Source organism: Pelophylax lessonae, assembly GCF_965119305.1.
Source record: "Pelophylax lessonae genome assembly, chromosome: 3".
NCBI classification, from domain to species: domain Eukaryota; kingdom Metazoa; phylum Chordata; class Amphibia; order Anura; family Ranidae; genus Pelophylax; species Pelophylax lessonae.
This window is the reverse complement of record NC_138770.1, coordinates 591944149-591960004: the sequence shown is the minus strand read 5'-3', so window position 1 is coordinate 591960004 and position 15856 is coordinate 591944149. Positions and strand designations below refer to the sequence as shown.

The following is a 15856-nucleotide window of genomic DNA, read 5'->3' as shown; positions in this document are numbered from 1 at the left end:
TGGGCGGTCGTAAAGTGGTGAATTGGGAACAAGGTGTTAACACTGCAGCGTTAGCGTTGCTTCACAATGTGATGAGGCAAAAATAATCCTGCCTGCGGGGTTTGGCAGGTGTGGATGCTTTGCAACTGCCTCCATTCACTTCCATTAAAACACACCACAAGCGTGACTATGGCATTTACAGTGCAGTTGCAAAGTGTCAAAAGTGATAATTTCCCAATTTAGCCATGTACAAAATAAAAAAAAATCACATCTCACGGGGCGTTTAAGAAATGTTGTCTGACACAACATGAATGCATGTACAACACATCCAAAACGCTCATTAATGCTATAGGTGCATTAATGCACTTTAAGGCTGCTTTATTATTATTATTATACAGGATTTATATAGCGCCAACAGTTTGCGCAGGGCTTTACAATGTGTGGGAAGACAATACAGTTACAATACAATTCAAAACAGGAGGAACTAGAGGGCCCCGCTCGTTAGAGCTTACAATCTAGAAGGGAGGGTCAAGTGAAACAAAAAGGCAATAACCGTGGGGGATGGGCAAAGGGAGAAAATTGATGTATATTTGTTAGGTGTGGGTAGGATAGGCTTCTCTGAAAAGGAGGGTTTTCAGAGATCGCCTAATAGCGAATAGAATAGGAGATAATCGGACAGATAAGGGTAAGGAGTTCCATAGGATTGGAGAGGCTCTGGAAAAGTCCTGGAGGCGAGCATGGGAAGAGGTGACGAGGGAGCTAGAGAGCAGGAGGTTTTGAGAGGAACGAAGAGAGCGATTAGGTTTGTATTTTGGGACTAGGCTAGTGATGTAGCTGGGGGCTAAGCTGTGGATGGCTTTGTAGGATGTTGTAAGTATTTTGAATTGAATTTGTTGGGTGAGCGGAAGCCAGTGGAGGGCTTGACAGAGAGGAGCAGCGGAGCTTTAGAATTCAATGCCTATCTGAAAGAGCCCAAAAGTTGTTTTTAAGGGTTCCTCCATGTGAAAGAGATTGAGAGAGGCTGCTGTCATCTTAAAGAAATGCTCTTTATAGAATGCATGGCGCATAATTAGTAGGCTATTTCTTTTTCACAAACAATTATTGTCACATTGGAGAACACTTGATTTATGCTAACATGTGCAGCCTTTCAATTTACTGCTTTTACATATTCGTATGTTTGATTTCAAAACATGTTTACCATAATTGAAAGAATACACGCAAAAAGAAAAAAATGCCATTTTCTCGGGGTATTTTCTACTCTGATATCTCAACAAATGTTTTTATCTTAAGAGTCCTGCTAGTTTCTTTTAAACGTTTAATAATCGCAGGTAACTTTTCTGCTAGATGGTTTCAATTATCCAGGCTGAGGAATGTTTAAAGACCCCTCTGATATCAGTGAAATTGTTTACACAGGGATTTGAAATAAATTCAAATTGCATACATCCAGATGTTATCTGCGCTGATAGTGTTCTTTGTTTACTTTGGCAGAATGCTGTATGGCAGATTGCTACTCTACTTATGACAACAATTTTTCACTTTAATGGCAGTTCCTAATAATATCTACTTTCACATAATAAAATAAACTGATGTCATACTCTACCATTGCCTTGATCCTGCATGAACTCCCTCCTCTACAACTTCATGTTACTCTCAAGCAGGCATGGGAAAGTCCCATTTATCAATTTTGTGCCTAGAATTTGATCAATTACAGAGTACTAGCAAAAGTCATAAAGGGAGAAGGCAGCAGGAATTCATGAGTGTGTTACATGGGTTTTCTTTTATTTTGTGTATATTTTTATCTTTGTAACATATTTCAGATTTTTCTTTCTTCCTTTTTTTTCCTATCACATAATTTCCATTTCTTGTTTTTTATAGTATTTAGGCCACTTTCACACATATGGTCCGTTCAGTTCATCAGTTCAGTCACGTCAAAATGTATCAGATGAAAAATGGATGAAAAACTGTTTGTCGTCTGTTTTTCGTCTGTTTTTCATCAGTTTTTTTTTTACATCCACTTCCAATGCAAAAATGGATGAAAAACGGACCGTTTGTCCATTTTTCATCCGTTTTTTCATCCGATCCGTTTTTTTCATGGATGAAAAATAGGACATTCATCCGTTCAAAAAAAACGGACATTGACCTAAGCCGATGAAAATGGATGTTAACAGATAATCATCCGTTTTTACATAGAGATGCATTGATGTCCGTTTTTCATCCGTCAACAGATGGATGAAAAACGGACAAACAGACCTATGTGTGAAAGGGGCCTTAAAGTGAACTTTAACTCAACAAGTGAAGATTTGCTATGTTGTAAGAAACATTTGGAAATATCAAAGAAGAAATGGGTCCAAAGATTTTTTTTTTTGGCCCTACTTCTTCTGTGGGTCACAGGGATGCACTAAGTTCTGCACTCCTTTGACTCCTATTCAGCAGACAGTGGACTTTAGACATCATTGGAGCGATTCCAACTTTAATGTCAGGATCCAACCTGGACTGGCAGAAGGCTCAGCCTCTTAGTAAGCCAGCCGTTTCTGCTCTCTGCACAGTCCAGTGCTCCAGTGAGCTCTGAATGTGCAGAGCAGAGAGATGGTGATTGACAGTCACCTGCTCTCTTCTCTCTGAAGACCGAGAACCAAGCGATCACCTGTGTTTGATCGCTCAGTTCCAGTTAGCGAGGGACAAATTCAGCATCAGGCCGATGCTGCATCTACCTAGGTGAGTATGAATGTTTTTTTTCCCCCATGTTTTACCCTCTTCCAGCCCACCCCAGAATCCCTTTAAAAAGTTCTTAATGCCTTAGGGGTGGGAATGACATTTTCCCTGTAAGCTTTCTTTATTTTGTAAAACAACGGCTTGGGGAGCCAGTCTGAATGATGAGGTCATAATGTAGTGCACTGGGAACAAGATTAGAGATTTTTTTGGATAAATTCTGGTATCTCTTCCGCAGACTTTGGATAGAAGTAACACACAGAAATATACTGAGTAAAACCTGCACTAACGCACAGAAATATATTGCTTTAAACGACATGTAACACACTGAAATACAGTATACAGGTGGTCCCGGGTTACAAACATCCGACTCCTACTTACAAATGGAGGGAGACAACAGGAAGTGAGGAGAAATCTCCCCCTAGGAAGGGAAATTCACTTCTGTAAGAGTTCTCATGGGAAAAAGGTGTCTCCACTGAAGCTTTATCACTAATCCTTGTTTCCACAACAACCCAAAATGTTCAAAATCCAGTTGTCCTAGGGACAGAAAGTGAGGGGAAATCTTCTGAACAGGGGTACAGACAGAAAAACAAATGTTACAAGGGTGTTACCCTTCCCTATGCTATCCAAAAAAAAAACTTTAAATTATTCTTTTGGCTGGAGCTACACTTGAGAAATGTACCTGTTCTGACTTACAAACAAATTAGACTTAAGAACAAGCCTATAGTCCCTATCTTGTTTGTAACCCGGGGACCGCCTGTACTGTGTTAAATGTGCACTAACACACTGAACTATAATGCAGTAAACCTGCCCTGACAAAACAAACTGACACTAAAGTAAAAATGAATGGTCACACTACACTCACTAAACTATCACACTAAATAGATTCACACTAAAATGATAATGTACACTGCCAATAGAATCAGAATAGCACACTAATGCCCCGTACACACGCGTCGATAGTTGGCCGGGAATTTTCGGCCAACGTCCGATCGGCCGATTTTCGGCTTGTTAGTATGATGCTTTCGACAACCGACTCCGACTTTTCGGCCGAATAAAATCTGGTGTGCAGGCTATAAAATTTTTGTTGGCCGTCAACACAACGGCCGATTTTCCGTCAGTCAGTACAGATTTCGGCAGACAAAAAACTGATGAGCAAGACTGGGCATGCTCAGAGAAGAAAAAACACACGGAAAGTAAACCAGAACATGACATCACTTCTGAAGTTGATTTTTGTTGGCCGAGAAAATTTGTGTGCAGTCTAGGCACATTCCAACCAACAAAACACAACTCTGGACAAAAGACGGGCGATCGGTCGGCCGATAATCGTTGCGTGTGTACGAGGCATTACTCTTTAGTAGCACTGAACAGACCCCTTTTTCTATCTCTCTCCACTCCGATATCACACTACAAATGGCCGCTATTGAAAGAATACTTTTATAGTGTGTGGTGGAACTAAGAGCAATGAGCCATGATTGGATAGAGTCATCATTACTTTATCCATTCATGGCTCTGACAGTGCTCTGTGCCTTGATTGGGCAAAGCTTTCATTGCTTCAGCCAATCAGAGCTTCAATAGCAGTGCATTGTGGTCATTCGGCAGGCCGAACAAATGGTCAAAGGACCCAATAATTTGGGTGTTCATCGAATGGACGAACAGCCAATGTTTGGTCCGAACTCATGCTCTGGGTGAACTGTTTGCCTATCCCTATTAAGGAAAAGTGGGTCTATCCCTAAGCAGATTGTCTACCAAAAAGTTTTTGGCCACACTAGAAATATCCTCTGATAGCGCTGCCACCTCATCCCTTTGAACCAGGATACACATTAATAACACAGGTCCTGTGGTTGATTAAGGTGGTAATTCAACTCACTTAGTACCTTTAGTGCATTATATTAGCCTCAGAACCTGTTTAATTAATATGTGTCCTGGTTTAATAGGGATGATGTGACAACCTGAGTTACCATCTTTTTCCATAGAAGACCCACTGTACTATCTTGCTGTATTTAATGAGGAGTTTACCTAGCATACCCTGCAAAATCCACAAATTGTAATAATATGTAGATTTACTGGAGTGTTATCTTGAAACTTGTAACCCACAATCTGGTCTCTAAAGGCTTCATTGCACTACAGTACCATCCTATAATTTATACTAAGGTTTATAAAATACTATTTGTGCATTCCTTATTCTCTTCCTATGGTCTTTTGTACTGTATTCTGAGTATTGGTATTGTTTTCTCTTTGCACGTTTTTTTGGCATGTTTTACATTTGTTTTATTAATTTTTTTTTTCATACAGCACAATATCAATGTGTAAAGAAAACAAACTTGGTTAAAGGGTGAGCAAGTAATTTACAAGAAATTAGTAAAACAAGGAGGTCAATATCATGACTTTCAAAAACAAAATGATAGCCCTTCTCCACAGGGCCTGCTACTCATAAATACCAACTGCGGCCTCCAACAAACAGACAAAAGTAACCTAAATGCCACCGATCAAAGCAGAGGGCGAAAAGAGGAGCCACAGAGACCCTAGAGTAGAGAAGAAAGCAGAAAAGTTTATAGCTGTGGTTCTTAACTCCGGGCTTCAGGACCCACTAACAGGCCAGGTTTGCAAGATAATTGAAATACATCACAGGTGATATCATTTGCTGCTCAGTGATTGCAGTATTCTAGTCTCCATCTCCCCAAGGTGATACTTAAATTCTGGCCTGTTAGGCCCCTTTCACATGGCTCCGTTCCATTGACGGAGCCGTTCTGCTCAGCGGGGGATTGATCCACGATCCCCACTGAGCAGACGGATGACAGCTCTGTGTGTGGAGACAGAGGTGTCAGATCCCCGCTGTCCCCTATGGGGGAATCGGATGAGAATGGACTGCCTGTCCGTTCTCATCCAAACCGACAGACAGATGGAAAATAGGGTTTCCATCCGTCCGGATTTGACGGACAGGATCGGATCGGATGTCAGCAGACATGTCTCCGCTGACATCCGCTGCCCCATAGGGATGCTTGGGGCATCCGTTCAGATATGCCTGAAAAACTGACAGGTGGATCTGAACGGTCCACATGTGTGAAAGGGGCCTTAGTAGGTCCTGAGGACTGGAGTTGAGAACCACTGGTTTAGAGAGAAAAGAAGGGGATGCGGAGAAAGGGAAATTGAAATTTCCATAGGATTCAGGACACAGTGTTAAGGAGCTACAGAAGGGCCCATCAAGCTAAGAGCAGAGTGCAGTCAATATTCAGGCTGTCATTAAATGTGATCCATGGATCCCAGAACTTCAAAAATCAGGCATGGGTGCTGTTCAAAATGAAAGTGAGCTTTTTATGCACCATTGCATGTTTTACACTTGTTACCATTGATGTATCTCTATTATCTTATTGCTTTTAAAATTTTCCAAGGATCACTGCACCAGGGTGCAATAAGGTTATGTCTTTATTCGATAGTCAGCAGGAATAATCCGACACATTTTGTCCTAAATGGCAGTACTTTCTCAAAGAATGCCATAGCCCATACTCACAAATGTTTATAGCAAGTCAATAATCAAATTCGTATAATCAATAGCCCTTTTCTTTCTTCGGCCTCATGCACACTGTGTTTTTACAGCTGCTGTTTTGAATGTGAGGCATTTTTTTTTCTACAGCCAGTAAACTCCCCAGCATGTTTTCCTGTGTGTCCTAGGTTTTTATCATCGTGTTTTGGCAGGGGTGTTTTCAGACAGGAAAAAACCCCAAAACTACTGCATTTGAAGAGAAGCTGTAAAAATGCTCTAATGTTTAAAAAAGCTGAAAAATGTGGTAAAACATGCCACAACGTGCCTATCCAGTGTTTAGGAGTGTTTTTGAGCCTCAAGCTTTTCTGGGAGGATAGTTTTGCTAAAAACGCTAAAAATTGTAAACATGGCAAAACGTTAACATGGTATTTTACAGCTAATGCTACTATTGTTTTTATAACATCTAGTGTGCATGAGGCCTTCATATCATTTAACTACACTATGCATAAAAATATATAAATGTAAGAAACCATTACTTTTACTGCCGGTTCACACTGATCCGACTTGTCAGGCGACTTGGTCGCCTGACAAGTAGCTTTCAATGCTGTGCAATGGAACCGTTCTAATCAGAGCAACTCAAGTCGCTCCGACTTAGAAAAAGGTTCCTGCACTATTTTTTTGCAAAGTCGGAGCGACTTGCATTGACTTCTATTATGAGAACTCGTTGCAAGCCACGCTGAAGTCACGCTGCACGGGCGACTTCATTAGTCGCCCGAAGTCGGGGCGACTTCGAGTCGGATTAGTGTGAACCGACTCTGACATCAATATCTTATCAAAAAATACATTTCATGTCTGAAAATATTTCTGGGACTAAGGATACAGAACATAAACCAGATACAGAAGATTGTTTTTAAAGATACCCAGCACTCCATCTAATGGTAACAGATGATGTCTACAATAGTTTTATTTGAGATTCCTCTTCTCACTCCCTATGGGTCAACAGAACTGTAGGAATTTGAGGTGGCAACGTTAAAGGGAACTTGTTGCTTTATGGGTAAATCATGGGTCTGTTTCTATGCACTGTGTAAATGAATAGGTCCACTTATGGATTTTTTATGATCTGCTCAGTTTAGCGTCTATTTCTGTGGTGTGACTGTAACTCTTATGGGCCCATGGAATATGTCCGTGCCACCAATACTCTTGGCTTGTTCTCGTACATTAGTCTTCAAAGTTCAATTATAAAATAAAAATCTTTCATTGTCCTACTGCTGGGTTTGTTCTAGTGGTGGGTAAATTAGGTCGGAGTATTACTAAGTTCTTAATGTCCTCTTCGGCTTAAAGCTTTTTATATAATGATTAGGTCCAGCTCTCTCTACTATATGACCTAGAAATCTTTTTTTGTATGGAACCTGCCAAACCTGTAATTTTGCAGAAAAAAGGTATAATGATCATTATGTTACCATTTATATTAAAGGAAGGTTAGCAGGCAATTATTGCCACCGCCATTGCTTTTTATAACAAAAAATCCCAATTTTCCCTTTTTTCATTGTGCTTTGTAATCTGCATAGAAGATTGACAGTAACAGAAAGAAAAATAACGAGAATTGTTATTGGTGCTGTACACAACTCAAAAACATCTGCGGATTAACATAAAGTCAGTTTTTTACAATTATTCCAATCAGTTTTATTCATTTTTTCCCAGTCACTCACGGTTTGTTTGCCATGGATATTATTTTCTGACACTGGTACATGTTGTCAAGACTGTAGATGTTTTTTTTATTTTTTTATTATTATTAATATACAGGATTTATATAGCACCAACAGTCTGCAAAGTGCTTTACAATACGAGGGCAGACAGTACAGGTACAATAAAATTCAATACAGGAGGAATCCGAGGGCCCTGCTCATTAGCGCTTACAATATAGAAGCAAGACTTTTCAGGAAAAATTTTAGGGAAATTTCAGTTTTTTCTTTCCACTCTATGGGTCCTTTCACACGGTCCGGTGCAGACCGTTCTCTGTTCAGTGGGGATCGATCAGCCGATCCCCGCTGAGCAGGCGGATGACAGCTCCATCTCGGCACTGTGTGTCAGAGCCCCGCTGCTATCTATGGGGCATTGGATGAAAGCGGACCGCCTGTTCGCTCTCATCCGATCCCCTGGGTGGATGGAAAATAGGGTTTCCATCCATCCGGATTTCATAGACTGGATCGGATGCGGATGGCAGCGGGTGTCAGCGGACATGTTTCCGCTGACATCTGCTGCCCCATAGGGATGCATGGAGGATACGATCAGAAACTGTCAGGCGGATCTGATCGGATCGTTCATGTGAAAGGAGCCTTAGTGTGGAAGAATTGCATCTATAGGTGGGCCTCAGCTGTTTCTGTCTGATCTGCTTATCCCCAGTGCTTGGTGCAAAACTGTGCTGTTCCTTAAAGTGAAATCAGAGGTTTAGAGGTTTATTTAAAAATAAATAAATTAAATAAACATGTCATACTTACCTGCTCTGTGCAATGGTTTTGCACAGAGCAACCCCAATCCTCCTCTTTTTGGGTCCCCTCAGCACTCCTGGCTCCTCCTCTTCAGCCAGTGCCCCCAGTAGCAATCCGCTTGCTCTGGGTGCACTGGTGCATGCTTGCTCCCATCTCTATGCATCTATAGGACACACAGAGCCTCATCTTAAGTTACCCCCCTCTCTCCTCATTGGCTCACAGGCTTTGATTGACAGTAGCAGGAGCCAATGGCTCCCGCTGCTGTCTCAGCCAATAAAGAACGAGAGACCTGGGCTTAGCTCAGCTTTCATGCATATCGCTGGATCGCAATGGGACTCAGGTGAGTTTTAGAGGGAGTGGGGGGGGGGTGGGTTCTGCAGTGCACAGAAGGAGTTTACCTTTATGCATAGAATGCACAAAGGTAAAAAACCTTGAGCCTTTAAAACCACTTTAATTCTTCTCACCTAGCCATCCCCACTATGCATTTCTGAATTTGAATTAAAGAGCGTTTCAGCAGGCAGAATTCTTGTCTGTTTGATGCTCACCTTCCCACAAAACCGGTTGTCATGGATCCTCCCCATGGGGTACAGGCAGTGTCAATCAAAGGTGTAACTAGAACCTTCAGGGCCCCGGTGCAAGAAACCATGAAGGGCCCCTGGACCCCTAGCCGGGGCCTTTCCCTTCAAGCCTGGGGCCCTTTCCACTGATCCTGGGGCCCTTTACTCTCATTGCGAGGCCCTTTATTTTGGTCCCACAGCAAAACCCTTTCACAAGTTCTGCAGTGGGCCCCTTTCCTGCCATCTTGGGGCCTCCCCATGGTGGTGGAATGCCAGGGCCCGGTTGCAAGTGTGATCTTTGCAATCCTGGAAGTTCACCCACTGGTGTCAGTAGTTTTTAATTTTTTGGTATTTTAATTGTATTATTTTTTATCATTTTATTTTATTTTTTTTACAGTGTCATTGACTATGACTCTGCCCATTCAGCAAATGAAGGAGCAGGTAAATTACATATTTACCACCTGTTCCTGGTTCTCTATTGTGACACATCCCCTGCAGCAGCAGGCAGGAGAGGGAGCACAGTGGGGGGGGGGGGGCAGGGGAGCACACAGGGGCCCAGAGACAGCAGAACACAAGTGAACTGGATAGGAGGAGTGGGGGGGGGGCAGCATACAAAGGAACCAATCTCGTCCATTTTCCTCCTGCAGCTACAGGAGGACAGTGATTTCCCTGCTGACCCTCCTATCAAGGTGTACAGGGGAGCCGCACAGGCTGAAGAATGGGACATGGTTGCAATTGCAACCCCTGTAGTTATGCCCCTGGTGTCAATAACAGCTGCTGGAACCTCCTGTGATGCATACAGCTTACATAGAGACAGTTTCATCTGGAAGGGAAATGATTAGCTGCCAAGCCCTACCTTCTCCTTTGTGCATCAATTTGCATAAATGTGAGTAAACACATACATTATTTAAAGTGGCCAGAATAAATAAATATTCTGGCCAGTAGAATGAGTTCACACTATACACCTGTAAACATGCATAATTACACTCAAGCATTTTTTACGCTTGATTTTTTTCTTGTCGTCTCCTGGTAGAAAGATCCAGCATAGATAGGAATATTTTAATACACTGACCGTATGTGCACAATGACTTAAAATAAGGGCAAGAGAGCTGCACAGCAAGCTGGTGGAAGTATAAAAATATAGATTGTGGCATTCTGAAGTTGAGCTTCAAAGCAGAGCTGAAAGATTTGTGAGACCCAAACTAATGCATCTCTATTCCTTTATATATTCTTAAAGGTTTCTTTTTTAAAGAAAGCTTTTTAAAGGACTTGAATTTAACTTGGCATCGGCCTCTTGCAATTCTTGTGCAGCAGAGCTCAAACTAATGGAGGGAGAAACAGCATATGCTTTCTTCATGCTACAGCTTTCTTGCTACATGTAAAAAACACGCACTGTATCAGAGCATTACTGTCCTGTATTTATAGAACCCATTGTCTTTTTCTGATACCAATGTGCATTTTTTGAACACAGAAACACAGCCCCATCATTGTCATTTATTGCCATATGGTTAGTCTGATTAGGCACTCTCGCTGACATGAAGGCTGACTGCCTACGGCAGGCTAAGCCACTTATTCTTATATAGGTAAGGGGTGGGGCCATCTGCCTACATCACCTGGTGGCACCGCCCCCTTCTGACATTACAGACCCCAAGATTGTGATAAGTCCCCTGCCTGCAGACCCCCACAACCACCGGCCATGCTTGTGGGGATGGGGACCAGGTGCTTTGGGGTGGGAGCCCCCCTGCTCAAAAGCACCCACCTCCCATGTTGAGGGCATGTGGCCTGGTATGATTCAGGTGGGGAGGGGGGCTCGCCCCCCCTTTCCTGACCTGCCAGGCTGCATGCTCTAAAAAGGGTCTGTTATGGATGTTTGGGGGGACCCCACGCACAGCAAGCCCTACGGGGACAGTGCTACATAGGTTTTAAAACAAGCTCTCACTGACCACTTTAGCTGCAGGTAATGTGGAGTAAATTATCTTTACAGCATAATCACTTTCACTTTTAGTTTCTCTTAGCAGCTCATTATGTTTCCCCCTCCCAACAGTGACCAGCTAGCCTTTTAATCTGTACTGTAAGCACAGAGCAGGTGCACAGGGAGAGGCGGTGAGCTAAGACCCCAGCTAAAGAACTTTACTGCTTCTCCTATGAACATTTAGGGCTCCTGCACACAAGGCTTATATAATGCCACTTCTATAGGAATAGTATCTGCTGGAAAGCAAAACTACAGATGGAGGGAATGTAATCCCAAAATCAGGAAATACATGTGGTTGGAACATTTATAACCTGTTAAAAATAGAACAGTGAATATAAGTAATTTCTTAAGATACCAATGTATGAACTATGGTTGAATCAGCCTGTCAGTGCTCAGACCATACGCCGCACACTGCAGCAAATTGGTCTGTATGGCTGTCATTCCAGAAGGAAGGCTCTTCTAAAGATGATGCACAAGAAAACCTGCAAACAGTTTGCTGAAGACAAGAAGACTAAGGACATGGATTACTGGAACCATGTCCTGTGGTCTGCTGAGACCAAGATAAACATATTTGGTTCAGATGGTTTTAAGCATGTGTGGCGGCAACCAGGTGAGGCATACAAAGACAAGTGTGTCTTGCCTGCATGTCAATCATGGTGGTGGGAGTGTCATAGTCTTGGGCTTCATGAGTGCTGCTGGCAATGGGGAGCTACAGTTCATTTAGGGAACCATGAATGCCAACATGTACTGTGACATAAAGAAGCAGAGCATGATCCTCTCTCTTCGGAGACTGGGCCGCAGGGCAGTATTCCAACACGATAATGACCCCAAACACACCTCCAAGATGACCATTGTCTTGCTAAAGAAGCTGAGGGTAAAGGGGATAAACTGGCCAAGCATGTCTTCAAAACTAAACCCTATTGAGCATCTGTGGGACATCCTCAAACAGAATGTGCAGGAGCGCAAGGTCTCTAACATTCACCAGCTCTGTGATGTCGTCATGGAGGAGGGGAAGAGCACTCCAGTGGCAACCTGTGAAGCTCTGGTGAACTTCATGCCCAAGAGGGTTAAGGCAGTGCTGGAAAATAATGGTGGCCACACAAAATATTGACACTTTGGGCCCAATATGGACATTTCCACTTAGGGGTGTCACTTTTGTTGCCAGCGGTTTAGACATTAATGGCTGTGTGTTGTTATTTTGATTGGACAGCAAATTTACACTGTTATACAAGCTGTACACTCACTACTTTACATTGTAGCAACGTGTCATTTCTTCAGTGTTGTCACATGGAAAGATATAATAAAATATTTACAAAAATGTGAGGGGTGTACTCACTTTTGTGAGATACTGTGTGTGTATATCTATATATCTATCTATCTATCTATCTATCTATCTATCTATCTATCTATCTATCTATCTATCTATCTATCTATCTATCTATCTATCTATCTATCTATCTATCTATCTATCTATCTATCTATCTATATATATATATATATATATACAGTGCCTTGAGAAAGTATTCGGCACCCTTGAACTTTGTGACTTTTTGCCACATTTCAGGCTTCAAACATAAAGATATAAAACTGTAATTTTTTGTGAAGAATCAACAACAAGTGGGACACAATCATGAAGTGGAACGAAATTTATTGGATATTTCAAACTTTTTTAACAAATAAAAAACTGAAAAATTGGGGAAAAATGAGGTTGGATGGAGAGCGTTTGTGAATAGCAGTTTTCAGTTCTTTCCACAGGCTCTCGATTGGATTCAGGTCTGGACTTTGACTTGGTCATTCTAACACCTGGATATGTTTATTTGTGAACCATTCCAGTGTAGATTTTGCTTTATGTTTTGGATCATTGTCTTGTTGGAAAACAAATATCCGTCCCAGTCTCAGGTCTTTTGCAGACTCCATCAGGTTTTCAGAGATCCTCACTGAACTTCTGGAGAGAGTTTGCTGCACTGAAAGTAAAGGGGCTGAATAATTTTGCACGCCCAATTTTTCAGTTTTTTAGTTGTTAACAAAGTTTGAAATATCCAATAGATTTTGTCCCACTTCGTGATTGTGTCCCACTTGTTGTTGATTCTTCACAAAAAACTACAGTTTTATATCTTTATGTTTGAAGCCTGAAATGTGGCAAAAGGTCGCAAAGTTCAAGGGGGCCAAATACTTTGCAAGGCACTGTGTATATATATATATATATATAAATAACAAGACTTTAATATCATTTTGCTCAGCATTCCTCCCATGGTAGCACTCTGAAGAAATATCAGAATGAATAAAGTAAATCTAGAGCAGTGACAGTATTATGAGGATCACTTAATTTACAATACTTCATCCAGGTTATTATTTTTTCATAAGCAAACTGTCCCCTGATCATTTTATCCTCTGTTCCGTTAAACTTCCTTTATGAGCACCTGTCACTTTTTATCACTGGATCACCCCAAGGTTTACTTTTCTAGCTTCCAGCTGCTTATATCACTACCATCAACGACACGCCTATTGAAGAGTCAATTTTAGAATAGTGACTTATTTGCACATCAATCAGGTGCTTTAGTAACTTGCCTTTACTTTTTCATCTCTATGTGCAATTTTTCATTAACAAGAAGAAACAAACAAGACAGCAGCTTGTGATATTTAAGGAGATTAAACAAGACTTAAGTTTTCCATTGAAGGATAGAAGAAACAGAATCCGTTGTTGTATTTGGAGGCAGAAAAGGGAGCTTAGGTCTTTCACCATGATTGATGAAACTGGTCCTTTCTCATACAACGTGTTTTCTTGTAACAAATGATGTTGGCTGTGCATTGTTGGGAAGGAGAATTAACATTATTGCATTGTGTCAAGTAAGCATTCGCAAAGAAAGCCCCGTCTTACATGACATCAACGCTTCCAGCACATGATATATTTAATACTCCAGTAAAACCTCTGAGTTTATTGTTTTGTAATAGTGCTGTCTTGGGACTAAATGGGCACGTTTATGGTACAGTAAAGCCATAAAGTAAATTGAAATGCTCTTAGCAAATGTGTACCAAGCATATTAGACAGTTTTTTTTTTCTGTATTATTAGATTTGTTAGTAAGCAGACGTCTCACACTCATTGTTTGCATGTCATAGTAAAGCAAGCAGATTATTTCAACTATGGCTACTGAGAAATGGAGGCAATGAGTGACTCACTGTTTAAAATAAATGCCGGCAGTTTATATTCCCAGGTCAAACCACAAATTATACAATTATCATTGTATCATTGTTGTAACGCTATGTTTTTCCATTAAAACCCCATGTGCTGATTTCAGAATGTACTTTTTATACAGTCTGAAGGTTGTAATCAAGGTACCTAGGATTTAATTAAACGCCTTTCACCTACACCATAAACCGCATCCAGGGGAAATGCCGCCCAATTTCACATGAGTAGTAGACAGGTTGGTGTGGCTTGCTGGGTCAAGGATGCAGCCTAACTGTATCTGGTAATTAATTTAACTCTATTACTATGAAGTTAAAGTGGTTTTGTAAACCCAAAACACAAAAACATAATATATTGCAGCGTATTTTAGATGTTATGACTGCATGTTTTGTTTTTTTAGGCTTTTTTTACATTTCTTTTTACCCAGTGATCTAGCCAGTAACACACCCCCTGTCTTAGGGTTGATTCACAAAAAACAATATCTCTCCTGCGCTCGAGTGGTATGCGGGAAGGTGAATATTCCAGGGGGTTTTATGACACAAATTAAGTGGTCTTGCTGCCCCCCTCAGGACCAAGGGTATCCAAAAGCCACTACAAGAAAACAACAAAAGAAGGGCGCACTGACCTTGTGCATTACCACTTAAAAGTTTAATAAAATCAAAAAAGGGTAGCGTACAATATACTCACAAACGTAGGATATGAACAAGCATATAGGAAATGAGCACCGCTCGCTTCCAGGACACTTCTGTATTGCTTGATATCATGATGGCGTCCTCAAAACCTGATGTGCCTTACACGATTCGAGGAAGGACCCTCTTCCTCAGAGCCAAAATCGCCACTTGGCGTAAGCCACATCAGGTTTTGAGGACGCCATCACACTATCCAACAGTAGAGAAGTGTTCTGGAAGTGAGCGGTGCCCATTTCCTATATGCTTGTTCATGTCCTACGCTTGTGAGTATATTGTACGCTACCCTTTGATTTTAATAAACTTTTAAGTGGTAATTAGGGATGATCGAACTTTTGAAAAGTTCGGTTCGACCAGAACACCCAAATTTCCCAAAAGTTCGGTTCGGATTCCAGAACCCCATTGAAATATATGGGATCCCAACTTCTGGAATCAAAAAACACAATTTTGATGCCCTAAAACCCAATACATGCCCCTAAAAAGTGCCTAGGGTTCTGGGTCATGCCCCGGGGACTATGAATCAGGCAAAAACAAGTTCTTAAAAATTGTCATTTTTGATATATATATGTGTATATATGTATACCCCTAACCCAGAATCTGCATAGTGGGGTCACCCTGACATGGCAGAGTTCAGTCACGCTGACATGGCAGAGTCAGTTCACCCTAAACTACACTACGGTCACCCTGACATGGCAGAGTTCGGTCACCCTGACATGGCAGAGTCAGTTCACCCTAAACTACACTACGGTCACCCTGACATGGCAGAGTCAGTTCGCCCTAAACTACACTACGGTC

At 41.6% G+C, this 15856-nt stretch overlaps 1 protein-coding gene across 1 annotated transcript in view; it reads left to right on the top strand.

Annotated features, from left to right (window-relative positions):
- The window catches only part of MACROD2 (mono-ADP ribosylhydrolase 2), a gene marked incomplete at its 3' end in the record, with an annotated part of 3247744 nt that overhangs the window by 1796692 nt on the left and 1435196 nt on the right, over nucleotides 1–15856 (top strand).